The 27082-nt window shown below is 40.1% G+C and overlaps 1 protein-coding gene across 9 annotated transcripts in view; it reads right to left on the bottom strand.

The window, feature by feature from the left end:
* CALN1 (calneuron 1) overlaps positions 1-27082 on the bottom strand; it is a 376527-nt gene that overhangs the window by 314359 nt on the left and 35086 nt on the right. The window contains exon 1 of one of the 9 annotated variants that reach the window (XM_012729092.1): positions 2185-2206. The exons of 7 other annotated variants lie outside the window; for them this stretch is intronic. The gene's annotated coding sequence lies outside the window, so the exon portion shown is untranslated. Of the gene's footprint in view, positions 1-1268; positions 1635-2184; positions 2207-27082 lie in introns of those variants that run through there. One more of the 9 variants, XM_004688316.2, reaches the window with a different exon arrangement.

Below are 27082 nucleotides of genomic sequence, written 5' to 3' on the forward strand. Positions count from 1 at the left end.
GCCCAAATGTGTTTGTTTGGTCATTACACGGGGCACAAACCTACCCATTCTTCCTAGGGACAGTCAACTCTAGACAAGGCTCCTCTATCCTCCCCAGAATGGAGTTACTACCAGAGCTAGTCAGGCTCAGGGGATATCACCCAAGCAGCCACTCTCAGCCACACAGTCGGCGTTTAACCTCGATGTTCTAAAGCCGGGAAAGTCTCCTTTCTGCGGAAAACCAGGCTGGAGTGCTGGGGATGGCGCCCCAGTCTTGGCACCCAAGGAACTGCAGGCCCCTTTCACCCAGCCTAAGGGTTTCAGCACTACGGCAAATTAAGGCACTTTCACTCCTTCTTAAAGGAAAAAGAGCAGAAGGAAAGGCCACCGGCATGGGGGCGGAGGGCGCACGTGGCTACTGCCTGAGAGGAAAACGTCGCCCTCCGTCTGAGCTAGCTCCGCCAGCCACCGGTGCCTGACGTCCCAAGCTCACGCTAGCCGAGACCGGCCCAGAACTACCTGCTGCTGCCTAGGCGCCCTCAGGCCAAGTCTAACGAAGTTCACTCCCAGTCGCACCAGTCAGGGGAGGTTAGGCACCAGAGCAAACCCAGCTGGCCCAGGAGAGCCAGACTCCACCTTGCCCTAGCGCCCGACCCAGGTGGCTGTTTGGGGCCCAGGGGCCCATTGAGCAGCTGCCAGATCCCAAGCTGGGCTGCAGGAGGCCTCGGGTTTACCCGCGTTTCCCAGGCCGGCGGACCGGGTGGGGCGGCTGCGAGGAGCGCGCGCTCCGGAGGGCGAGCAGCCGAGTAGCCCGCGCTGGGGGCTGGCGGTGAGGGGATTCTGCCTCTCGCCTCCCCGGATCGCCATAACTCTGGCTTCCCGAAGGCCAGGGAGCTGCACTGGGCTCCCACCTGAGCGGCGGTGCGGCTCCCCTCTCCAACCTTCCTTTCCACCGCCCGGGCACCCGCGGCCCCAGGCGCGCAGGGGCTTGGCGAGCGGCTCCCCGCCCGCAGCCCGCACAGTTCCGGGACTCCCGAGTGAGCCGGTCCCAGCCCCACGCCCCCGGGCGGGCGGCCTGGAGCCACCCCAAGGTGGGGGCAAGGTGGCTCGGCGGCCCCAGCCCGCCCGGTGCCCTCTGCCAGTGCCAACAGGTATAGGAGGCGTTGTCGGCTCGGGAAGTGGGGGCCACGACAGTCCCGGGGTCTGGAAAGCGAGGAGAGGGGAGAGAACTGCGGGAAGAGGCGAGGGCGGGGGGCCGAGGGAGGACGCGAGCGGGGGGCGACACTCACCTCGCGCTGGGCTGGAGCCGGCCGCTCGGGCCCGCCGCCCCGAAGCTGGGATCCGAGGCGCCTCCGCGTGGAGCCGGGGGCTTCCTCCGAGGCCCGCAGGGAGGGGGCGGCACGGATGCAGAAGCCGAGCGGGCTGAGCGCTGCCTTCACGCTCACACCCCCAGCCGGCAGCCGCGTCCCCGCGCCGGCATCCTCGCTGCCGCCGGCTCCCACGGCGCCCCCGGGCCGCTCCCCAAGCGCGCGCCGGGGCCGGCGCGAGCCCCTCGTTGGCTCTGAGCGCGATCTGAGCGCGTTCCTCCCTGTCCTTGTCCTCTGCACCCGTCTGGGGATGTGTGCCCCGCACCCCCAGCACGGCGCGCTCCTCTACCCCTCCCGCTGCCGCTGGCCGTGCAGAGCCCAGGCGCGCGGGCTCAGCCCATGTGCGCGGCTGCCTCGCTGCGCCCCAGAGCCCAGTGGCCGAGGCCCCGCCGGAGTTGCGCGCCCTAGAAACTCCATGCAGCTCCGGCCTCCTCCCCAGCTCCTCCCAGGCGGGCCCCCCGGGGCCTTGAGGCCGCCCGCAGCGCGGTGTCCGCTCTGCCTACCCCCGCGTCTAGAGCCAAGGTTCAAGGTTCGCCTTGGGCGCCTGCCCCCCCGGCTGCTCCGAGGGTCGGGGGCCCACTCCCACCCCCACCCCCACCCGGTCGCCTCTCCAATGGCTCCCTCGGTTTCCAGGCAGCGCTACCTGAGGAACGCCTCGGCGCGCGCGCACTCACACTCGCGCACACACACGCACTGCACACACAGCACACACGCGGGGGGTGAGCTGGAGCTTGGCAGACGGTCCTCCTTCCTTTCCTCCCCAAAGAAGCTGCTGCCCACGTTAACTCCGGCAAACTGCTGTTCCTCGGTATTGGACAACTCACCCAAGCCTCCTCACCTTAACCACTTCGTTCCTGGCGCCCACGCCTCTGAGCCACCATCACACCTGCGTCCACGCCCAGCAGAAGGGCCAGCGGCTGAAATCACTGTAGAAGGATTCTACGAGCTCACTCCAGGCCCAGCTAGGAAGGTACTTCTATGGCCATCGCCCTCCAACACCCGCTGGGGGCTGAGAATACGTGGTCTGATCCCCACTTCTCCTTCCAAGGTCATACAATGGATCTGATGAGGGGAGAGGGTGGTGGACACAGGTGTGCGCTAGAAATCTCAAAGATTCTGCAACCTGCTGCCTCTGACCTCAGGCAAGTCCATATCAAAAGCCCCTTTTCTACTTTGCCCCAAGTGCAACTTGTCAGCCTGCAGGCACCCATCACCTTCCATGGCCCCCAGCTGTGTACTTCTCTCATGCCCAGAAGCTGACAGAATACACATGCAGCCAAGGCTTGTGGTGTCAAGGGAAAGAAAACAATCAAGACATCAAGATGGGTGTCAGGCTGCCCCAGAGTTAGCCTCCTGCCAGCTCCTTTCTGCTCCTCCCAAGCATGGCCAAGGGAGAAGGAATAACCCACCTGGCTGGGGCAAGCGGGGCAAGCTGGTTTGGCTTACACTTACTTCCCAAGGTCCCCAGCTCTTGCCCCCTCTGAGTGGCAGAAAGACCAGTTCAGATGCCTCTAATCCCAGACTCAAAGGGAAAAAAAAAAATATATATATATATATATATATAAAGTCTCACACCAATCAGAAACAAAGCAGGCAGCGCTGCCATAAATCTTTCATCCAAACATCCAGCAATCACCTCTCTGCTGGCTGCTGCAGCTGCCAAGGGAGTTGGGCACTGGGGCTGCCAGCCAGCTGCATAAGTTAATCAGGGGCTGCTACTTGCCTGTACCTCTTGGCATGTAGCCTGGGTGTGGTTCCTCCAAATCTCCAGAGCATTCCCTACTGGCACCATGACTCTGGCATTTAGCATTTGCTACCTAGTCCTGTTACTACCTTTTCTTGCACTAGCCTTGTGTTTTATGCACCCAATTCCCATCTGTACCTCTTTTCTGCCCCTTTTCTTTCACCATCAGTAAATACATCTACTCCAAGTGCCCAAGACCCAAGACAGACAGGAGTCAAAAGGGAATGCTGCCTTCTAAATAAAAAGAAACAGGCAGAAAAAGAAAGCTCATTGAGGTGTGGGCATGCTTTATTCCCATCAAAATACAGAATATAGAAAGCATTAGGTTCTTTATAAAACATTTTCATTTTGTGGCAAGAGGTTTTAGAGTGACTTGTCTGGCAGCAAACCACTGCCTCGTGGAAACCTGAACAACCACATTAACCAAAGCAAAATCTAGGAAGTAAAGCAAGTAGAGTGTAAAAACACTGGCTTTAGGATTGAACGGTGGGCAGAAGCTAGAATTTTCTTGAAAGGCTTAGCAAAACTGCTAGGGTCTCAGGAAAACTGTTGGGACAGGCTTGAGGGCTGCCAAGAAAACCATCTCTGCAAGCTGGAAAGAGGAGCATTCTAGTCAGGTAACAGAACTACTGCCTGCAAAAAGGTGATGCATGTGAATACCTCATGGATTCATGAGAATACCTCATGAACTCATGGATCTCACCAGGAAGATTTCCAAATAGAATATGAAAAGTACCAACTGAGTTCTTCCAGATGCCTATGCTAAAAGTCAAGTAAAACTGAGTCAAAGAAAATAGCTGGTGCTTTATTGGTTGAATTTAGAGGAAATAAGAAGGAATCAAGCCTTGCAGCTAAGTTAAAAAAACAATCATTTTTCTCTCTGGTATCTCCAAGCAAGAACTTTCAAGTCCACGGCATAAAAATGCGGTCTCTGGGTAAACTGAGGATGGAACTATAAGACCCTTCGTTAAGATCCCTCATATTTAAGACCACTCATAAAGAGTTTCCAGGAATTTCAGAGATGTGACTCCTTAGCAGTCTCACTGAGAGTTAAAGAAAGAGAAGAACCTCTTCTTAAAGAGAGTTGCAAGTGTGGCATTTGTCTAATGGGTGGATAATAAATTGAACCACAGTTTAAATGCCTCTCATCCCAGAATCTAAGTGTATTAAAAGAAATTTTTCTTCCTTGGGGTTCAAAGGGACAAAACCCCTACAAAATGAAAGAGGCCTTTGGATGCTCAACCCTCTTGGGACAATAAACAGCCTGCAAACATGAGCCATTTCTTATAGGAGAGGGTGCATGACAGCGAATGAAACAAGAACCACAGAAACTCATTCCCAAGGAGGACTGTGCCTAGATTAGGAATTAATGACATGTTCCCAGCGGAATTTCAGAACTGCTGCAGACGAATGACAGTTACAGGAAAGACCACTCATGTCCTCCCTCACTGGATGTCCACTGCAGCTTTCATCTCACTGGGTATGTTGGGTGTTCAAAGGAAAGGACTGTCACCAGAGTGAGAGGAATTTCACCCAGGGAGGTTCATCCACACCTGAACCTACTATAGGTAAATAGACTCTGATGCCACAGGAGATGAGACATTTTAGGTTTGGGAGCTGTTCTGGATATTTTTCATGTTAGAAGAATACATATCACTTTTGACTGAAGATGAATTTTTTGCTATGGTGAATGGAATGTGATCCAAATTCTTTGATATTCCTGCCACTGAGAGTTGGATTCTCTCTCTCCCCTTAAATCTGGATAGGATCTGTTTCCTCTTTAATAGAATAAAGAAGGTGTTTTGTTTCAATTTCCTGGTCTAGCACTTAAGAAACTGGTAGCTTTCCTTTCCTGCACCTTGGGACACTTTCTTAGAGCCCTTGTGAGCAGGTAAGAAGTTTACTCCACTGCACTGCTGGTGGGAATGCAAACTAGTACAACCACTATGGAAAACTGTTTGGAGGTTCCTCAAACTGCTAAACATGGAGCTTCCCTACGACCCAGCAATCCCACTCCTCGGTATCTACCCAAAAGACACAAAAACACTGATTGAAAATGATACCTGCACCCCCGTGTTTATTGCTGCTTTATTTACAATTGGAAATACATGGAAGCAGCCCAAATGCCCAAAAGTAGATGACTGGATTAAAAAGATGTGGTACATATATACAATGGAATATTACTCAGCAACCAAAAAAGAGAAACAAATGTCCTTTGCAGCAGCTTGGATGGAGCTGGAAAAGATCATGCTTAGTGAGATAAGCTAGAAAGAGAAAGAAAAATACCAGATGGTTTCACTCATAGCAGGAGTATAATGGGCCAGGAAAAAAAAAAAAAAAAACAAGAATAATGAACAGCCATATACCAGAAAAGTTTACTCCAGACCACCATGTTAGGAGGCGCACTGAGCTAGCTGTGTGGACTGTGAGAGGGAGAGTCTAAAGGAGAAATGAGGGGTGAGGAAAGGAGGAAGGTGAGGGAAAGACAGGGTGAGGGAGAGATCTGCTACTGCCTAGAGATTCTAGCCCCTACGCTAGAGTCTTCCCAGCTAAAGTCCCAAACACTGAGGCAGAGACAAGCTTCATGCCCTCTGGATTCCTAACCTACAGACAAGAAGAGGTAGTAATAAATTGGTATTTTGACTGATTTAGTTTTGGGGCAATTTGTTTTACAACAATAGAAAACAAGAAAAAGTGTGTTAATGTGGGAAGATGTCCAAACTATATTGCAAAGAACAAAATGAAATGGCAAAATAGCATGTGCAATGCCATTTCTAAAATAGAAGACTTTGTGTATAGTATCCATAGCTACATAATATATCTAAACAGAATATAAATGGAATAGCTACTACCTGATTAACTCTGGAGGATTAGTTCTATTTTTTAGATCTATATTACATTAATATTCTATGATAAACATTTTAATTTGGGCCAATATACTGCATTTATTTTATTTTAATGCAGTACATATGTAGCATATACCTTTGAAATGAATAACACATTCTACTTGTTAGATCTACTTAAAGCAAGGATTTAACTCTATTGAGGATTATTAATGAAAAGACATATTGACACATATGCTAATCATTATTTTAATTTCTAAGATAAATAAAAATTTGAGTTAGCAACAAAGTGTTAGGAAAGGAAAAAGTCAATATGGGCTTTAGCATTATATGTAACTCAAGATCACAGAAGAAAAATGTACCAATAAGCAGGGTGAATTGTCTCATCCAAGGCTCATGTGTTCATTTAGGTGGAGGTCAGGTGTGAAAGTAAAAAGAAATATTTTCCTAATGAAATAGATAAGAACATGAATTATGTCTTCACTTTGTCTGAAAAAAAAAATTCATTAACTTATTAGCCATTAAAAAAATAGAATCAGCCCTCCCTGGTGGTGCAGCAGGTTAAAGCTCAGCACTAAAAAGCTTAAGCCACTTCCGCATGAGTTTGATTCCCGCCTGCCCGGGAGGTGACCACATGGCGTGGCAGACCTCTCCTGACTGCCCGCTGCTCCTCTCAGCAGTGTACTTCATTGATCTGCCTGTTCTGCTCCCCACTCTGTCTCTGGTGAAGCCTCTCGCCACCCCTGAGCCTCTGGCCTGTACCCCAGTTCTGTATGCACAAATAAATAAAATCTTTAAAAAAAAATGGAATCAAAGTTAAGAACTCAAGAGTGAGGCCAAGAAATGAAAGAGAAGAAAAGCCATTGGTATGAGTTTGACATTCTTTGCTGTCTTTCCTTTTGAAACATTAGTTGATTTCCAAGTAGCACTGGACCAAAAAGAAAGTAATATCCAGGGAATTTGAGAGTATCATAGGCATAAAGAGAAAATAATCAGGTTTTCAAAGCCAGACTTTGAGGGACTAAAATCCCTCAAGGAAAGGAAATCTCAGAAATGTGAAAGCATAATTCTGCTCAATTTTCCCCATAAAGGCATTTGCCTCGTTTGAAGCTGCACACAGTGAAAGGCAAAGAAAAGACACCAAGGAGCAGCTAAGTGGGTAGACTGTGAAGGAGCATCGTCGGGAACGTCATACTGCTGGCAGGACAGAGACTGCAGCTCCAGTCGAAACTACGACAGACAGGGCGAGCCAAAAGATCACATCTGTCTTCAGATTTTCTCGATTATTGATTTGCAAAAACTGACCTACATCTATCCTAACCATCTGCCTAATATGAAGTAAAATTTCTTTGGGAACAGAAAATAATATTTAGAGCCACTATAATTTTTCAGTTATAATGCCTAGCATTTAACAGAAACTCCCAAATATACCAAGTGACAAGCCCAAATTAATAAAAATCAAGAGAAAACAGAAAATAATAACAGGACAAATGAAAAGAATTAGAATTTATTTTTAAAACAGTATAAAATAGTAATTCTGGAACCAAACAAAAAGAAATGACACTCTCCATAGATATGCTTAAAGGAGATTAGACACAAGAAAGGAGAGAGATTAGTGAGCTGTTAAATAGGTCAGTAGAAAATCTCTTACTAAAATATGAAGAATATACAAAGAGAAGAAAACGTGAAAATAGAGAAAAGAACTTAAGAGATACATAGAACAAGGTCAACAGTCAGTTGAGCAACAATCGATGCAGGAATATGATCCATGAGAAAAGGGAAACAAGTGAGATGCGTTGTATAATTGCCTACATGTCTGCCTGGAGTAGTTTCTGTACCACTATAAAGTTTAAAGAAACCAAAGCAGAGTGTAGTAGTCTCACTGAGTCAGGGGACCGAGATGAAAGTTCATGGAGACTTAGGTAGCTGGCATTTTTCCAGCAGAAAACTGTAGAGAGAAAACCACGCAGAGAAAAAGATGAGAACATGTTTATAGAGAATCTTTCGAATTCCTGGCTGATAACTAAGATGTGAATGCAGAGGATAAAATTCCATGTGACTCGGCAAAGAAAAGCTGGAGGAGAACAGTAAATTAAACAGTTCCTAGAGGCAAGAAAGACCTGGAAGACATTCAAGTTCTGATGAGCCTGAGTGGAGAGGACACCTGGGATTGTACCTCAGTGGTGATTTAAAAACAAATTTTTATATACTTTCTACATCATTCTTTACTTCTGTACAATGTATACTTTCTCCTTTCAGGGATAGTCCCCATGAAATTCCCACACCAATTCACCTGTGCACCAATACCATAGTCCCTTTTGCTCTTCCCACCCCTATTTTGATCCTACTTCCTCCTGCTCCCCTGCAGAATTAATGTCTTATTTATAGTCGCCTGTTGATTTTGGTGTTTAATTTATTATAATTACTTTTTTTTCCTGATCCTTTATGTGGTCCCTCTACATTCCTCCTATAAGTGAAATTATCCAATATTTTTCTTTTGCTTTATGGCTTATTTCAGCATAATCCTTTCGAACTCCATACATGTTGCTACGAATGGCATGAGTTTATCTTTTTGACTGCTGAGTAGTAGTTCATTGTGTGTATATACCATATCTTCTTGATCTACTCGTCTATTTTTGAGCATGTGGGTTATTTCCATAGCTTATCAAATACATTATGCTAATCTCAAATCTACCTAACAAATTTCAAGACTTTTAAAGGACAATAACAAAATCCAGAAATTCTGCAACATAACAATCACAGTATCCACAGAAACAGAAATAGTGGGTATGGTGGAAGTAGCAGATAGGGACTATCATATAGCTATTAAAAACATGCTCAAGGGTTTAAAGGAAACTATGAAGACAATAAAAGAATAGAAACTACTAACATGCAAAAAAGATGTGAGAGTTGAAAAATATATTTAATATTAAAAAGTTGTTTAATGAACTGAACTTCAGATTAGAGTTTGTAGGAAAAAAGAAAAATTAACTTGAAAACACAGCAATAGAACCTTAAGCTAGAAAGAACAATAGCTGAAAAATACATACAGTTCAGTGTCCTGTGAGACAATATCAAACCAGCTAACACGTGTTTTATTTCAGTTCCTGAACTATGTGTATAATGAGGAAGTTAGGGAGAAAAACATCTATGTTTTTCTAACAAATACTGGCTAACATTTTTCCAAATTGGTAAAAACTATAAATACACAGAGGTCAAACCCCAAACAGGATAAAACCAAGAAAATCCCCATCAAGTTACTCATAATCAAAAAACCAGTGACAATGAGAAAATCTTAAAGCCTTTTGAAGAAAAGGACTTATGTCGGTAGAACAAAGTTAAAAATTAAAAACTGACTAAATTATTTTGAGAAATAATGCAAGTCAGAAGACAATGAAATAGTATCTTGAATGTGTTGAAAAACATTAAAACCCTTTAGTTCTTTGTCTACCAAAAATAATTTTCCAAAATATGGTGAAATCACTTTTCAGATAAACAAAATGGATTTATAGCTATTAGACTGAAGTAAAATGATATCAGACATTCAGTAGTAAAGAGAGCTAAAATTTCTCACATGTGAGAAAATATAAACAGTTTTTTCTTCATTTGTAAGTTTCTGTAAAAGATAGTGGGGCTGCTGAAATAAAAAAAAAACATGATGAAATTTATAAGTAAATGCTCATTACAATAATGGCACATAGAAAAGGAGAGAACTTATACTGTCCAAAAAGTGGTTTAATCTCCTTTGACATTAGAATGTTGTGTTGAAGAGGCTTATTTTAAGTCCTAGAGCACAGAGATACAACAAATAATCTACCATATAAGAGGAAATGTGGTATATTTGAAAAATAGTAATTACCAAAGAAGGCATGAAAAAAGAGTGAACCAAGGATAAATGGGACAAACAGAAAAGAAACAGCAAGATGGTAGATTTAAACCTAATTATATTGTGAATTACAGTTAATTTAAAGAATCTAATGCTATAATTAAAGGCAGATACTGTCAGCCTGGATAAAAATACAGTAACTATCGACTGTTTACTAGAAACAGTCTTGGAATAGATAAATACAGGTTAAAAATATGAAGATGGAGAAATACACATTTTGAAAATATCAATTGTAAGTAGAATGGCAGTATTAGTACCAGACAAGGAATACTGCCAGAGATAAATGGGGCTAGTTCATAATAATAAAGCAGCAATTCAATAAGAAAATACAACAATGAAGCACAGTACAGAAAGAAGTAACAAAAACTAGTGGGGACTTGAATACACTCCTCCCATCCATTGGGTTAAACATGGAGCGGTACAGGAGACTTGTGAAATACCAGCAAACAGCTTGACCAAACTGAACGGATAGACACTGAATTAACAACTGCAGGAGATACCATTTTTTCAAGCACACGTGAGATGTTCATAAAGACAGACCATGTTTTGCTCCACGATTCGCACTAAGTTTAAAAGTATTAAGACCATATAGAAAACCTGTTCTGACCACAATAAAAATAAACTAGAAATCAGTAACAATAAGATACCTGGAAAAGCCTCAAGTACTATAAAATAAAGCACAGTTTTCCATAATGCATGAATGAAAGAATAAATTACAAAGGCAGTTTTTAAAATATCTTTAAGTAAGTGTATGGGATACAGCTAAAACAGTGTTGGAGCAGGGAATTAAAGTCTAAAGGGCTTCGTTTAGAAACAATGAATGGTATAAACCAAATATTGTAAAGGTTTACTCTAAGAAGCTAGAAAAAACAAATTATACCAAAAGAAAATGGAAGATACAAATAACAAAGAGCAAAAATCAATGAAACAGAAAATGCATAAACAAAAGAGTAAATCATGAAAATGTCAATAAATTTCTGTAAGACATATTGTACCTTTTAAAGAAATTAAATTCATAATTAATGAGCTCATCCTTCCCAAAACAAACAAGCCCCTGAATGCTGATGAATCCTAACAAATATGTAATGAAGAACAAATACCAGTTTTATAAAAAATCTTTTATAAAAGAGGGTGATGCATCTCACATCATTTTATGAAGCCAGTGTTATCCTATTACTAAAATCAGATAAAGGAAATGAATATAAATGCAAAAGTATGAATAATATATGAGCAAACAAAATCTAGCAATGTATAAAAAAGAATAACAAAGTGAACTTTTCCCAGCATAGAGTTGGTTTAAAATTTTAAAAATTAATCAGTGTAATTTATTATTTTCAGAGGAGCAAAAATAATGATTACCTAATGCATGCAGAAGGGCCATTTCACAAAATTCAACAGCCTTTCATGATAAAAACTTTTAAAAAGCAGGAACAGAAGTGAACATCCTCCACTTAATAATCAGCATCAACAAAAACTCATCATACCAAGTGTCAAAGAGCAATGCTGTCCCTAGAAAATCAAGAGTAAGGGTTCCCTATAAAATCATGAGCACTTGTTGGAGGCTCTAGCCAGTGAAACCAGTTAACCAAAAGAAATAAAATTGCACATAGATTGTAAGAAAAAAGTAAAACTACTCCTACCTATTCCAAGTCAACATGATTACTACATACATAGAAAATCTTAAGAAATCTACAAAAAAGCTACTAGAACCAGTAAGTGACTTTAGCAAGCTCACAGATTACAAGGTCAATACCACAAATATGCAACTGGAAAAAGAAATTTCAAAAAAATATTATTCACAGTAACATCAAAAACATGAACTATGAAAGATAAGTTTAACAAAATAAATGCAAGATTGTGTATACTAAAAACCATAAAACACTGTTGAAAGAAACTAAAGATTAAAAGAAATGGTAAGATGTAGCACATTCATTATTCAAAGATTTCATATTTTTAAGATGTTATTGTCCTCAAATTCATCTACAAATTCAGTAAAAACAAATTAAAATGCCAGCAAACCTTTTCTGCAGAATTTGACAAGTTGGTTCTATATTTTGTATATAAATGCAAAAGGCAAGCAATTGTCAAAACAATTTTGATAAGAAATATGGGAGCCTCCCTGGTGATCTAAGGGTTAAGTCTCAGTACTATCACAGCTCAGGCCTGAGTTTGATCCCTGGCTAGGAAGCTGACCCACACATGGCACAGATCTCTCCTATCTTGCCAGCTGCTCCCCTCAGCAGTATATTTCAGTAGTTCTTCCTGTCTGTGATAAATCCTCTCACCCCCTGCACCTCTGGCCTATATCCCAGTTCTTCTACGCAAAAACTTTTTATAAAGGAACAAGAAATAAGGACTGGACTACCTGATTGCAAGACTACTATAAAGTTAATCAAGAGAGTATGATTTTGGCAAAAGATTAGACATGTAGCTACAAGGAATATAATAGATCAGAAATACATACCTACACATATGTGATCCATTGATTTTAGATAACAGTTCCAACTTCATTTAATGGGGAAAAGGATAGTCTTCCATCAAATTTATGCTGGACATTCATTTGATGGTTGATGGGCATCAGTTCATGCAGAAAAAAAATGAACTGTGATATTTACCTTATCTTATATAAAAACTTAACCCCAAAATAAACCATAGATGTAAATGTGAAAGGTAGAGCCACAAAACTTTTAAAATAAAATGTAGGAGAAAATTTTTACAACCTTGAACAAGCAGAAATTTCTTAAATAGGACAGAAAAAGCACACACACACACACACAAGGAAAATGTTAATACATTTGACAAAAAAAAAGAAATCTTGCAAATCAATAATATAAAAATAAGCAAGTCAATTTTTTAAATGAACAAATGCTAGAATAACACTTGACAAGCTTTGTGAATGACTAATGGCACATGAAAAAAATCCTCAACATTGTTTGTTATCAGAATAATGAAAATTAAAACAACAGTGCTATATTAATATTCCAAAATATAGTACTAATAATTTTATTACCAATAAAATGGATAAAATTTAGACATCTGATAGTACCAAGTGCTAGCAAAAATATGAAGCACTGGAACTCTCATATAATGCTGTCAGAAACGTAAATCATTTAATAGTTTTGAGAAGTTGTCAGTTTCTCTTAAAGCTAAGCACACAATTATGCTGTGATTCAGAAATTTCAGTCCTAGGTATAAAGGACTGGAGTAAAGCCCACATATGACTTTTACATGAATGTTCATAATAGCTTTTTATTCATAACAGCTCAAAACTACAAACAACCCAAATGGTCAACTGTAGGTGAATAGATAAACAATTTATGGGATGGCCATACATGATTACTCAGCAGCTAAATGGATCAAATTAGATACCTATAGCAACATGGTTGAATATAAAAAAAAATTGTTGGGTGAAAGAAACCAGATACAAAACAAGTAAGAGACACAAAGGAATAGAGTAAATCAATGAATGTCTAGGGAAGAGACTGGAAGGAGAGAGTTAATTGCAAATGGTAGCAATGGTAGCAAAGTGTAGTTTGAAGCTCATCAAACTACACTTAAAATGAGTGCATTTTATTGTCTGTAACTTGTCTTCAATAAGGTTGATTTTAAATGGAAAAATAGAAAAACTTGAAGCCTTAAAAAAATTACTGGAAAATTGTTAAAGATGAAGTAAATACATTTTTAGACATACAGAGAGAGAATTTGTCACCAACACTCATCCTAAAAGAAATGTCACAATGAGGTAGAAGAAATAAGATGCCAGGCTGAAAAATGGAGACAGAAGAATAAAAAGCCCTGGAGTGGTCAATATGTGTTAAATGGATCAATATATGGTAAATCTAATTAACAACTATTAGGATGTTTTAATCTAAGCAATTATAATACATCTTACTAATAATGTTTAGTAGGTTTTAAAATACATGGAGAAATAAAATACATGACAACAATTACACATAAAGTGGGAATTCGAGTAAATGGATTGCACTGGGGTTAATGTTTTCTTATATCACTGCACTGTATAAAAAGCAATAAATGCACTAATTTAGCAGTAGATCAAGAAAACATGTTGCAATCTCTAGGGTAATTACTAAAAGAACAATAAAAGAATGTAACAAATAAGGGGTAAATAGAATAATAAAAACACTTGATTAATTCTACAAAAAAGGAAGAAAGGACTGATGAGGGAACACAGACTAGATGAGAGGAACGGAAAGTAAAATAGATTGTAGATTGAAACCCAAACAAATCAGTAATTACATTCAATATTACCAGACTAAATATATTTTACCTCAAGACAATGATTGTTAAATTAAATGAAATTTTCCAAGTAGATTTTGCTTATAGCAGGTACACATTAAATATAAGGACCCAGAATTTTCAAACAAAAAAGGATAGTATTTGCAAACATTAACAGAAAGAAAGCAGGTATAGTACTAAAATCAAACAAAGTGAATTTTAAGATAGAGATTGTATTAAAGATAGATAATAATATTTTATAAAGACAAAAGTGTCAATCTCTAGATGTATTAACAAAACTGGAGTCATTTAATAACATATGCTCAAAATATATAAAGCAGGTTTGACAGAATTAGAGACACAGCTTAGTCCAGCTTATAAATAATCAAAGGTCTAAAAATAAAATACAAATCAAAACACAAGGAAGAGATTCAAAATATATTATATAAAATCTATAAATCAAGGGGAAAATCTACGCATATCATTTAACCCGTGAACATTGAAACAGATCTGGTAAACCAGTTTTCTCATGGTGGGCAAGAAAACTTGGAGCAAATCACTGCTTTTCAACATAAACACTGCTGAACTTTTTCTAAATCTAAATTCAGGGAAGGAGACACTTCCAGGAAACATGACCTTGTGAACAGACATTTTTAAAACCTCCTCGTTAAAACCTACAAAAATAAAAAAGGGACTAACAATTAAAATGGAAATGAAGCTGAAACTCTGAGACAACCTTAACCTTTCCCTACAAATGCTGAAGGGTAGTGGCCAGACACAGCATTACTAGAACCAAAATGAAATCAGATGCTGGGGATTGACCACATTTCCTGAGTTTAAGAATTGGCGGTGGGAAAAGCCAACAGCACCCCACCTCCCAAGCAGAGATGGGGGGCTGGGCTGAGCCTCAAAAAGAGGAGGGCTTCTTCCTCACCCCTAGTGGGCCATAACGCAGAGCCTGGGGAGGGGTCTGCCTGTGACCAGGAACTGCCCATTTTAAGGCATTCCAACTCTGTTAGTGGGGAAGGGAAGGATTAGATTAGAAATTAAAGCAAAGTAGAAAATCAAAGGTCGAGGAAGGCATTTGCTGACACTACCCCATCCCACCCCCGATAAAATGTCAGCACTTTCTCAATCTTCACTGTGTAACATAATTATCAGGAATGAAATGTTTGAAATGTTTGAAATGTTCAGATGAGACGTCTGCCAAATCAACTGAATCAGAACCTACAAAAGTGAGGCACCAGTAACTGTGACAAATCACTGTCACGAGATAACATTTTTATCCCAATCAATAGGTAAAAATTGAAAACACTCATCCACCCAATATGGACAGTAGTGTAGAGAAATAAACATGCTTAGAGGAACACAGAGGGGAGTGGAGGGGGCAGGAAACCTCCCTTCCTTGGCCTCCAGGCTGCGTCCTGGGGTGTTAGCAGTTAGAGTGACACTGCTTTCTCCTTAGCTTCTCAAGTTGGAAAGTTGTTCTGCTTCGTGGGCTCTTCCTGCCTGCAAAGAGCAGTGTTTGACTGTGCGCTTGCATGGGTCCGCCCACTGCTGTGACAGCCAGGTAGTAAATGCCCTCATTCTGATGACAGTATAACAAAGTTGGCATTTTGATTTCCATATGCCTGACCCCAGCATTTGAAAACATTTCAGGTGGAGTTCAGGAAACCAGACTACTTCAGACACCTTCCTCTTTCCCAACCCCCTCCCTGACCCATCCCGCTGTTCCCAATCCAGCTCTAAGGACCCTCATTTGGTTTAAAATGACAAAGCCAAGCCCAGTATTCAGTAGAATATCTCTCAGCCATCTCTACCTTCCAGCTGCTCCACTCTCCTCCCATCAGGCAACTGCTATTCTTTCACTGTGTGTCCTCCCAGAGATATTGCAGATAGAAGCTCCTTTTTACAAGAGGAACCAATGTTATATGCGTTGCTTTGCACCATTTTTCCCCACTCGATATATCAATACTATTTTTAGGTAAAATCCATATAGAGTGAGTCGCCTGGGTCTGATGTGTACCCAATTGATGACTTTAATAAATGACACACCTATGCAGAAAAAATCCAAGCAACATCACCTCCCAAGCAAGATTCAGAATGTTGTCATCATCCAGAGTCCCATCTGTTTTAATCAGACACATTTCTCAGCTCATCACCCTCTTTCTAACAGAACATTCTATCCACATCGCTGTCCAATCTCTACTGGCTTCTCCAGGTGTGTATGTATGGGCCCCTGCCCGCCCAAGCAAAGGCTTAGCTGGTCTGGATACTACCCCACCCCCTCTATAAAACACACTTCCTCATTTTCCCCTTTGCTTCAGATGAAGAGCAAATTCTTCCATGGCATCAACCCATTCCCCAGACCTGGTCCTACACTCGCCTGACATTCCTTCGCTGTGTATCCTTTCTGCCCTGCTGTGCTGTCTTCTAGATCCACAGATGTACCTAGCTCCTACATATCTGCAGGATGCTACGTCGTGTTCGTTTTGTCCTCAGGACTCTGCTCCCACAGCCCCGTTTCCATGAAGTAACAGTACTTGTTCAGCAGTCCCAGCCCAGCAATTACCTCCCTGGGGTAGTGTCTTCTTCCTGCAGACTGCCCTGACTAAATCATGTCCCCTATGAAATACCACCCTGTGCAGAACTAATTACAGCAGGAAGTTCACATTCCTTCATGTGACCATGTGGTTAATGCCTTTCTTCCCCCACTAGAAGGTAAGTCCCATGGGGACAGGAACCAAATCTATTTATGTCCAGCATTGCATCCCCCGTGGCCAATGCAGTCAGCAGTCTATAAATTGTACTTGAATAATAAATTAACACGCTCATAATAAATTAATCAAGTAAATAATAAACAGAGCACATTCAGCATCTTTTGGTAATTGTTAAAAAAGATAGGAGCAGATGCATAACTCCATACTAGTCCAAAAACACTAGTCAGGGGAGGAGGGACAGTTGGCAGAGGCAGGCCAATTAATACATGCAGAAGAAATAATGGAAAATTAAGCATCACCATTTTATAGTCACTGTTGTAAAAGTTATGTAGGCAAAAATGATCATTTCACCTGTTTATATACAGCTCCCCAGCTAAAAATATTTTTTACATTTTTAAATGATTAGGGAAAGAAAGAATATGTGACAGAGACCTTATGCAGCTTGCAAAACCTAAAATATAAACCATCTGTTCCTTTACAGAAAAAAATGCCTTCCTTTACATTAGGTGAAAGGTAGTTGGAGAACAAGATGTAGAAAAATCTGGCAGGCAGCACTTTCTTTAACCAGATGAAACTTGGCCTAATGAAGAGTGGGCACACTGGCTCCTGGGCCTCTGAGGGCTACCCGACACAGACGTAGGCTTCCTACCCGAACACCTGACCCCGATCCAAACGCAAGGGAACATCACACCAAATTCATACTGAGTGACTTCTGTGAACAACTGACCTATAATACACATAAAAATAAACTAGGAGAATGTTCTGGATTAAAAACCTGGCCACTAAATGTAATGTGCAGTTATGATCGGATCCAGGATTTAAGATGAACAAACAACTATAAAGGACATTATGGCAATGATGACAGCAATCAAGGCAATTTTATTTTGGTCTGTGTTGAGTTTATCATATCAGTGTTAACTTCCCAGGCTATGATAATTATATGTGGTCATGTAGAAGATGCAATTGTTAGGAAATGCATGCTAAATCTGTAAAGTTAAGGTCTAGCATGATGTCTTCAATTTATCCTCATGGAATTTTCAGTGAAAGAGAGAAGGAAAGATGGGAAATGAAGGGTATGTGTTTTGTTGGGTATTTATAAATATTTATTTATTTATGCATACAGAACTGGAGTACAGGCCAGAAGTGCAGGGGCAATGAGAAGATTCACCATAGACAGTGTGGGGAGCAGAACAGGCAGACTGACTGACAATGGGCGGGACAGGAGAGGTCTGCTGCACCATGTGGATCACCTCCTGGTTGAGGATTGAGCTCTCACAGAAGCTGCTGTAGCTAGCTTGTAGTGCTGTGCTTTAACCCATTGTGCCACCAGGAAGGGCCCAATATATGGTGTTTTAATACTACTTATTTTAATCTAGGTTTGACATTTTTTAAATAAAAAAATTGGAGAAACAATAAAAACATCATACATGTTTGTATAAGCACCTCCAAAAATGGATTTAATAAAACCAAATTGGTTGTCTGTCACCTTCTAAGGGCCACGTCGATTGGGGTGGGATTGGATACAGGAGCAAACATTACATCATTCAATTTTCTATTTTGTTCTACTTTGTTGGCATATGTTATAATAATTATGTGTCATTTTTTTTACCTTTTGTGTAAAAGACCTTACTTTTATAATTAAAAATATCTCCATAGATTACTCATGTGCCACTAGGGATTAAACATCAAGTCTCTCCAAGTATATCCCACCCCTGAAGTCTCTGGATTTCACAGATTCAACAATCTAGGGTCACCAGAAGTCTCTAAAATCCTGGTTCCTAAGATACCAAGTTTGAATACTATTTGCCACCATCTCAATCAATATGTAGAATGGATGTGAAATAAAATGATTGCATCTATAAATCAGAGGTTAATCTGTACCATACATATTTTTTAAAGGGACACCATGATACCATGCACAGGGTTGAAAGGTATCACATTTGCACAATAGCATGTTTTACCAAAAGTTTACCAGGAAGCCAGGCACTAGGCTCAGGAAGAATCAGCATAGGAGGAGAAAGAAGTGGAAAATTGCAAGGAGGAAGTCTTCAAATAGAAACTTTCAAGTTAATTGAAAAGCATAAATTTAACATGTAAATTAGAATTATAAACTAGTAAAATTGAACATATATCTAATATAGATTCTAATTCACCCAAGAGAAAAACTCACATGAACATTAATTTTAAAAAGATAAATGTACCTAAAACTTACCTTTCAAAAAAAAAAAGAAGTATCAGGCTCAGTTTTATATTTCATGGACACTTAAAAGTTGAACTGAAAAAGGCATTCATTCACTTGTAGAAATACAGATGAGTTAAAGGTTTTTTTGCAATAGAAGGTAAAAGTTGAAAGACATGTACCTTTTTCATTCTTCTTTTATAGGAATTCCTCTTACATGTGCATTTGAAGAAGTGCAAAAGATGTTTGTGAAAACATTGTGGTGATTTTCAAAAAAGGGGGAAAAGTTTAGAAATAACCTAACTTTGACTAAAGATTTCTTTTTTAAGACAATAAGCAGGGGTGCATTTAATACAACAGTTTAAAATAAAAAGGTCAAGTTTGGTTTATATGTAGTAATATGGAGAAAGGGTCACAAGAAATTATTAAGTGAAAAAAGCAAGTTGCAAAATACTATGTCAAATGTAGTCTCACTTGCATAAAAGTCATTTTATTTACATGCTGGCACGTGCATAGAAAGCAGCTCTGTTTGGGCAATGGTTATCTCTGGGTACAGGGATTATGGCTAACTTATAAACATTTTTCTGTCCTGTTAAATCTAATGTAAGTTGGACAAGAAGGGATTTTCTGGTCTTTGTTCTGGGATCCTGGCTCAGAGCTTCCATAACTCTCAAAATTTCCCAAGTAACAGGAGTATATTATTCATGAGCCCCTCGATCCCACCTGAGCTTAAGTTAATGTAATGACTCATCCTCGGTCCCAAGATAGCTTTAGGTAAGGGATGGGAAAGACAGAGACCAGAAAGACAAATGGTGAGATCAGAGGGTTAAACACTGAGTCACACTGACCCCTGGGGAGGGGAGGAAGCTGGAAGTTGAGTTCAGTCATTGCACCTAATAGTTTCATCACTTATGGCTATGTAAAGAAACCCTGGTAAAGGCCCTCCCTGGTGGCGCAGCGGGTTAAAGCACAGCACTAAGAAGCTTAAGCCACTTCCGCATGAGTTCGATTACCACCTGCCCCGGAGGTGCCCACATGGCGTGGCAGACCTCTCCTGACCCGCCCGCTGCTCCCCTCAGCAGTGTACTTCGTCGATCTGCCTGTCTCTGGTGAATCCTCTCACCCTCCGCATCTCTGGCCTGTACCCCAGTTCTGTATGAATAAATAAATAAATCTTTAAAAAGAAAAGAAAAGAAAAGAAAAGAAACCCCGGTAAAAACACTGGGCTTAACACTGGGCTTGGTGGAGAGCACCTGGCAGGTGAACACATCCATGTGCCCTGAGAAGTGAGGAACCATGACCCCACAGGGAAAGGACACAGAATCCATTCCAGGCTTCACCCTCCATGTCCTAGGTTTGGCTGTTCCTGAGTTGTATCCTTTGTGGCCATCAGTACAATATTTTGCCAAGTTCCTTGACTCATTCTAGCAAATTATTATACCTTATTAAATCTGAGGGGTAGTAGTCAGTGGATCAGAAGTATGTGTGACATAGAAACCCCATGAAAATGAGGTTGGCATCTTAAGAGAAGACAACCTCGTGGATAACTGAGCCCTTAAATTGTGGGGTCTACGCTAACTCCAAGGGGTTAGCACCAGAACTGAATTTCAGTAAGCCAGGTGAGGTTGGAAGAAAATGGTAGGTGTCTGAATAGCAAGCAAATATTTCTTTTGCAATAAGAAAAAAACTTCTAAATAGTGTAGGTCAATTCAAACAAGAAAACAAAGCCCACAATTTAAATATCAGACAAAATTGAATTCAAGATGAAAATGGCTAATCAGGACACAGAGGGTCACTTAGCAATAATAAAGAATACAATCTACACTGAGATATTTGTAAATTACCATTATGCCACAAATAACCTAAGACCAAATCGATTGAAAAACTATTAAGAACAATACAGGAATTCACTTAAGTGGCAGGTTACAAATAGATACATTAAAATCAATAGCTTTCTTATACACAGCTGTAATAAGATATAAAGCATGATGAAAGCAAAATGAAATCCATTCACAGTAGCAACCAAAAAAAATACTCAATCTAAATGGAGAAAAATTTTAAAGTCTACTATGGGATATAGAAGGACAGTTGAATAAAAGGAAACTTGAATACAGAGGCATTTGTTATTATTAAATAAGAAAAGGCTATATTAAAGGCATTAAATTTCTTTAAAGTCTCAAAATTTTAGGTAAGCAAAATAAAACTCCCAATAGGATCTATATTAGAATTTGAGAAAATTATTCCAAAATTCACCTGTGAGATTGTGTTTACAAACAGGTAAAATAATTAATGTGGAAAACTAACTCTACCTGATAAGAAAATACACCATAAATCAATAACAATTAAAATATTATCAAACTAATTTAAAAGATGAAATAAAACTAGTGTTTATGGTTTATTATCTCTCTTGATAACCTCCTCGAAAATACAAGCCCCACAAGGACAGTAATTTAATTGACAGACCTCAAATGTTTAGAAACTTCTGGGCATATAAACACTTTTTGGATGAAGAAGACAACAGAACCAAATTCTTAGTATAGAAAGAGACACATAGATACTTAGGGATTTTAGATGCTCAGAAAGTGCTAATTCAAGTTAGAATAGAAACAAGAGATTAAAATGTTGCAATTGGCCAGCCTTTTGCAAAATAACTCTTCGTTCCATATAAATAAAATGGTTCTAGGCGAACCAAAGATGTCAATGTAAAAAATTAAAGTCATATTATACTATAAGATAGAGTACTATTATAATCTTAAAATGCAAAAAGTCTTTTAAAGTATGAAACAAAACCCAGATACCATGAAGACAAAGATTTAGATTGATTCATTTTCAAAAAGCAACAACAAAATATATGCCAAAACAATAGTAACACAATACACATAACCAAGTTAAAGATAAATAAAAGCCTAGGAGATTTACAACACAGATAAAAATCAAAGAATTACAGCCTTAGCATATAAACAACTTCTATACATTTATGATAGGATTAGAAAAGTATGTGAAATGAGAAATACAATTTATAAAAAGATGTTAAATTCACTATTAATGAAATACAGCACAAAGATGTGAGGTTATTTTTCTATCTAGAGTGACAGAAAGTAAAAACATTTTTCAAATCCATGTGTTTTGAGGATAAAGGAATCTATTCCCTCTAAAATAATGTTGATGAGATTGTAACTTGTACCTTATTTCACGTATATCAGAATGTAAATGCACATGAATGTTGGAAGTAGCAAATCCAGTTCTAAGCAATTATACTAAAATGATAATCAATTAAACAAAGATGTCTACAAGAGTGTGAAACATAATACTGTTCATATTGGTGAAAAATTGGAAGAAGCAAAGTAAATGTCCATCAGTAAACAACTAAAGAACTAAAGAATGGTATGTCCATATAATGAATACTGACACTGAAGTATGTCTATGACTTACTGTTTAGTGATTAAAGCAAGCTAGCGAGAAGTTTGTCCTGGACGGCACATTTTTTCAAAGATATATACTTCTAAATTGCATGTATATGATTCAGCTATTTTTCAGTTAGGTATATAACCAGTTTTCAAGAAGAATTTTTATGCTTACAGAAGACATGTACCAGAATATTTATAGTATATTCTCTGCTGTATTCATAATGCCCCAAACTGAAAACCACCCAAATGCCCATCAACAATAAAATGGATAAAGAGATGACACAGTCACACATTAGAGACTACATCTAAATGATTGTGAATAAACTTAAATGCAAATGGATCAATCTTGCAAATATAATGTTGAGTGAAAGAAGACAGGCAAGATAGAATACAGCTTCATTGTTACTTTTAAGTAAAATGTCAAATCAGAGGAAAATAAACTATGCCGTTAGTAATCAAAGCAGTAATCATCCTTAGGCTGATGGAGAGTGGGCTGGAAGTGGGTGCAAAGGTGGTTTCTGGGAGGCATGAAATGCTGTGTTAACTAACCAAGTGCTGTGACATAGAGGCTCAGCTAGGGGAAGCTGCACCCATAGAATGTGCCCACCCAGGGTGGGTGCCAGGACACTGGCAGGAATGTTAGCAGTGGCCGTATCTGCGGAGGGGGTTTTACCATGGCTTTGACTTTCTTCTGTGTATTTGTCTGTGTCAGGAGACAGACAAATGCCACCATTTTAACAGAAGTAATGGAAACATATTTACTCATGATGTTAGAAAAATAAACAATGGCAAATAGGATGATTAAGATAATAAATGTAAGAGCTAGAAAACAGATCATCTGGACTGACTGTAACATTTCCTTCCAAAGGACCATTAATGAACCTAAGAATTTATGCAAAAAGACAAAGTGGAAAATAGCCCGTTAAACATAAATTAAAGAAGGAGGAGGGATTTCTGATGTGATCACCATCAAAATGACATGAAGACTCATATTGAAAACAGGTTTATTGAGGTATAATTGACAAACACTAAATTGCATATCAAGGAAACAACTTGATAAGTTTTTAGTAGAGGTATTCACCTGTGAAACCACCACAGTCAAGATAATATACATAACTTCTGTCCCAGTTTCCTCCCAGCTGTCTTCTCTCCCTTCCCCAATCTACCTTCCTCACCCTTGGGAATCATTATAGTCATCATTTTCTAGAATTTTATAGAAATAGAATTGCATTATATGCACTTTTGTTGACCGGCTTCTTCATTTCTGCATTTTTGAAATGCATCTATGATTTGATGCAACAATAGTGTACTGAGTACTAGTTCCCTGTATGGATTTATCATGATTTGTTTATCCACTTACCTATTAGTGAACATTTAAAGTGCAATAAAGAGTTCCAGAAATCAAGAATGCCTCCCCGCATATGCTATAGAAGAAAACATATTGCAAATAGGATCTTTTTAATGAAAATAAAACATGAAAGGCTTTTCAGATAGAAAATTGGAATCAGTGCCCCTGTTCTTGCTAGTTGTATGAATTCTCTGCATCAAGAAAAGCAGCAGTCAGGAAAAGAGAAGATTCGCACACAGGACCCATAGTTGTAGGTCAGATGGGCTTCAAATGCCACCAATTAGCAAATGCCATGTTACAATAAGAATTATTAGATGACATTGTAACATATAGGAAAGGAAACATCCTAGTGGCACAAGAAAAGAAGCTACACTTGATGATGTCTTAAGAAATAGAAGTAAGTTTTGGAAACCACACCCTTGGGTTATCATGGTCCATGAAAGAAAAAGTTGATAAGTTGGTTGTTATTACTCACTGGTCATGCTCCCAAGTGTTCACCCAACTAACCTGAATAAGGATGTTCAGAGAAAACCTGGGCGCTGCAATAGTCACTGCTAACTACCTGGCTGAGGTGTGTTTATCGGGACTCTCCACTGTAAAATTTCTTTTTCCTGTTTTTATATTGTCTCCTTTAGAAGGAAGTTTCTATATGCAGACTACACTTAAGCTAAGAGGAACTATGCCCCACCCCTAGGAGGGCAGGGCATTTATGTTAGTTATTTGTAATTTTTCTATATAGTAGATTCTATCTCCTCTTCCTTCCTTCTGTCCTTCATCCCCTCCCTCTCTCCCTCCTTTCTTCCTCTTTTCTATACTTTCTCAATCATGTATATAAATCCATATGGAACCATGAATATATATAGTGTGAGTAATAAGACAATGCAGCTTTTTTTGTGATTAAAATGACTGCAGCTGGGGGTGGCAGTATTGGGAAGGAGGACATTTTTATCAAAACAGGGTGGAAGAGCACAAGGATTATGGTGCACGGGTGAACTGGTGGCAGGAACTCCTTGGAGACCATACATGAGATGATAAAGCATACCTTGTATGAAAATGAAGAATGATGTAAAAAAAAAACTTTTTAAATTTTTTAATTATAAAAATGTGACTGCAGGCCCTCCCTGGTGGCGCAGCGAGTTAAAGCACAGCACTGAGAATCTGAAGCCACTTCCGCATGAGTTCAATTCCCGCCTGCCGCCTGCCCCGGAGGAGACCACATGGCGAGCCAGACCTCTCCTGACCCGCCCGCTGCTCCCCTCAGCAGTGTACTTCGTCAATCTGCCTGTTCTGCTCCCCACTCTGTCTCTGGTGAAGCCTCTCACCGTCCCTGAGCATCTGGCCTATACCCCAGTTCTGTATGAATAAATAAATTAAAAAAAAAAAATGTGACTGCAGCCTTGGCCCTGGGGAGACCCTGACTCCTGGGCTTGAGTACATCCATCCTTTCTGGCATTGCAAGGTGCTCCACACTCATCATGTGCACTTCTCACTTGTTTCCTGCCCTGGTCTCTTCAATTAAAGAATGGGATTATCAACCAGACTCTGAGCCCTATGTGAGTTTGTTGCTATTGAGGCATTGCTGCATCACTGCATGTATTAACCCAGGGATGTGCACATATCTACACACATTTCTATATGTAACAACCATGTGTTCACATGAAGCTAAACAAGGGTGCACACTGGTTTCCAATGCTACTACTGCATGGGTCATTATAATTGTGTCCCCTCAGTTGTCTGTAAATTCCTATTACTATAACGAGATATCTGGATCCATCCACCCAGCATCCATTTTCTTGTTTCGTTGGTGTATGCAGTTATAATAACACCAGAATTGATAACACATACACCTGTGGGAAATAACTCTAGACACTAAAATGCTTACATTTGCCTTCAGTTTTACAGATTCCTTCCATTTGTAAAGTTACTTGTGTGAACACTTCCTCCAACCCCAAATCATGGAATATGATTGATTTCATACCCTAGCCAGCCGGCTGGTAGGACAGATTGATCACATTCTGTATTGCGTCCTGAGATTCTACTGGCCTCCTAAATGATTTCTTGAATTTGCATATATTAAGATTCACTCTTTGTGCTGAAGTGCAATAGACTTTAACAAACACATACTGCCGTGTGGCCACAACTGCAATATAACATGGCATGTTTCACTGCTCTAAAAAAATACCCTGTGCTTACTCTTTTAACTTTCTCCCTTTATCCCCAAACTTCTGCTGACCATTGAAATTTTGTGTTTCTATAGCTCATGATAGTCCACGGCCATCATGGTGTTGGACCCACACAGTAGCCTGCTAGATGGATTCCTTACATTTACATATGTCAGTGCAAATCTATCTGGGTCTTTCTGTGGCTTGACACCTCAATGCCGATTATCACTGAATTATATTCAACATTACAGAGGCACAACATTCTGTTTATTCATTCACTTATTGGAGGACATTTTGGTTGTTTTCAGTTTTGGATGATTATTAATAAAGTTGTATAAATCAATATAATATTTACTCATATCTAAACAGTTCTAAATAAATATAATGCACTATATCTGCATGCAAATTTTTGTGCATGCTTGATAAAGTGTGATAAAAATGGCATGCTCCACCTGCGGTCTTCCCTGCCCAAACTTATAATTCCAATCTGATCATGAGAAAAACATCAGATAAATCCCAGCTGACACACATTCCCCAAAATACCTGACTGTCAAGGTCTTTAAAAACTAGAAAAGTTTGAGAAACTGTCATGTCAAGAGAAGCCTGATGAGACATGACAACTAAATGTAATGTCATGTCCTAGAGGAGACCCAGGAAGCAAGAAAGAATATTAGATGAAATCCAAAGGCGCCCGAATCAAGTGTGTCCATAAAGGTTCATGACCTCTTATACACGTGCCCTAGTCATGAGAAACCTGAGTGCTGGGTGTTTGGGAACTGTACTAACTTCTCAAAGTTTCTGTGAATTTAAAAATGTTACTCCCAGCTAAAGTTTATTTTTAAAAAATTTAGTCTCTCACATTGTGTCCTGAGAGTAGTATGTCTTGTCACTGGGTCGCAGGGATTCTCCTAGCTCTAAACCTGAGGTTTAAAATGTGAACTGGGGTTCCTGCGAGTTTGCACAAAGCTTCCTCTGGACCTGCCCTCTGCCCAGCCTCCTCTCACTGTGTCCACACAGGCCTGGCTCTCTACTGCACCCTCCCCCAGGTGTGGTCGAGGAGTATGCACGCACCCTCTGTTCTGGGGGCCCCTGAGTGTGCCCCCATGGAGGGCTAGCTCCCCTCCATTTAATGACCCTGCCCCAGGAGGCTGTATGAGACTCAGATGCTCCTTGGCCGCACACTCCACACACTGAACTAGGAAGCAGCGGTT

Source organism: Condylura cristata, unplaced genomic scaffold (genome assembly GCF_000260355.1).
Source record: "Condylura cristata isolate star-nosed mole 26May11 unplaced genomic scaffold, ConCri1.0 scaffold00024, whole genome shotgun sequence".
NCBI lineage: Eukaryota > Metazoa > Chordata > Mammalia > Eulipotyphla > Talpidae > Condylura > Condylura cristata.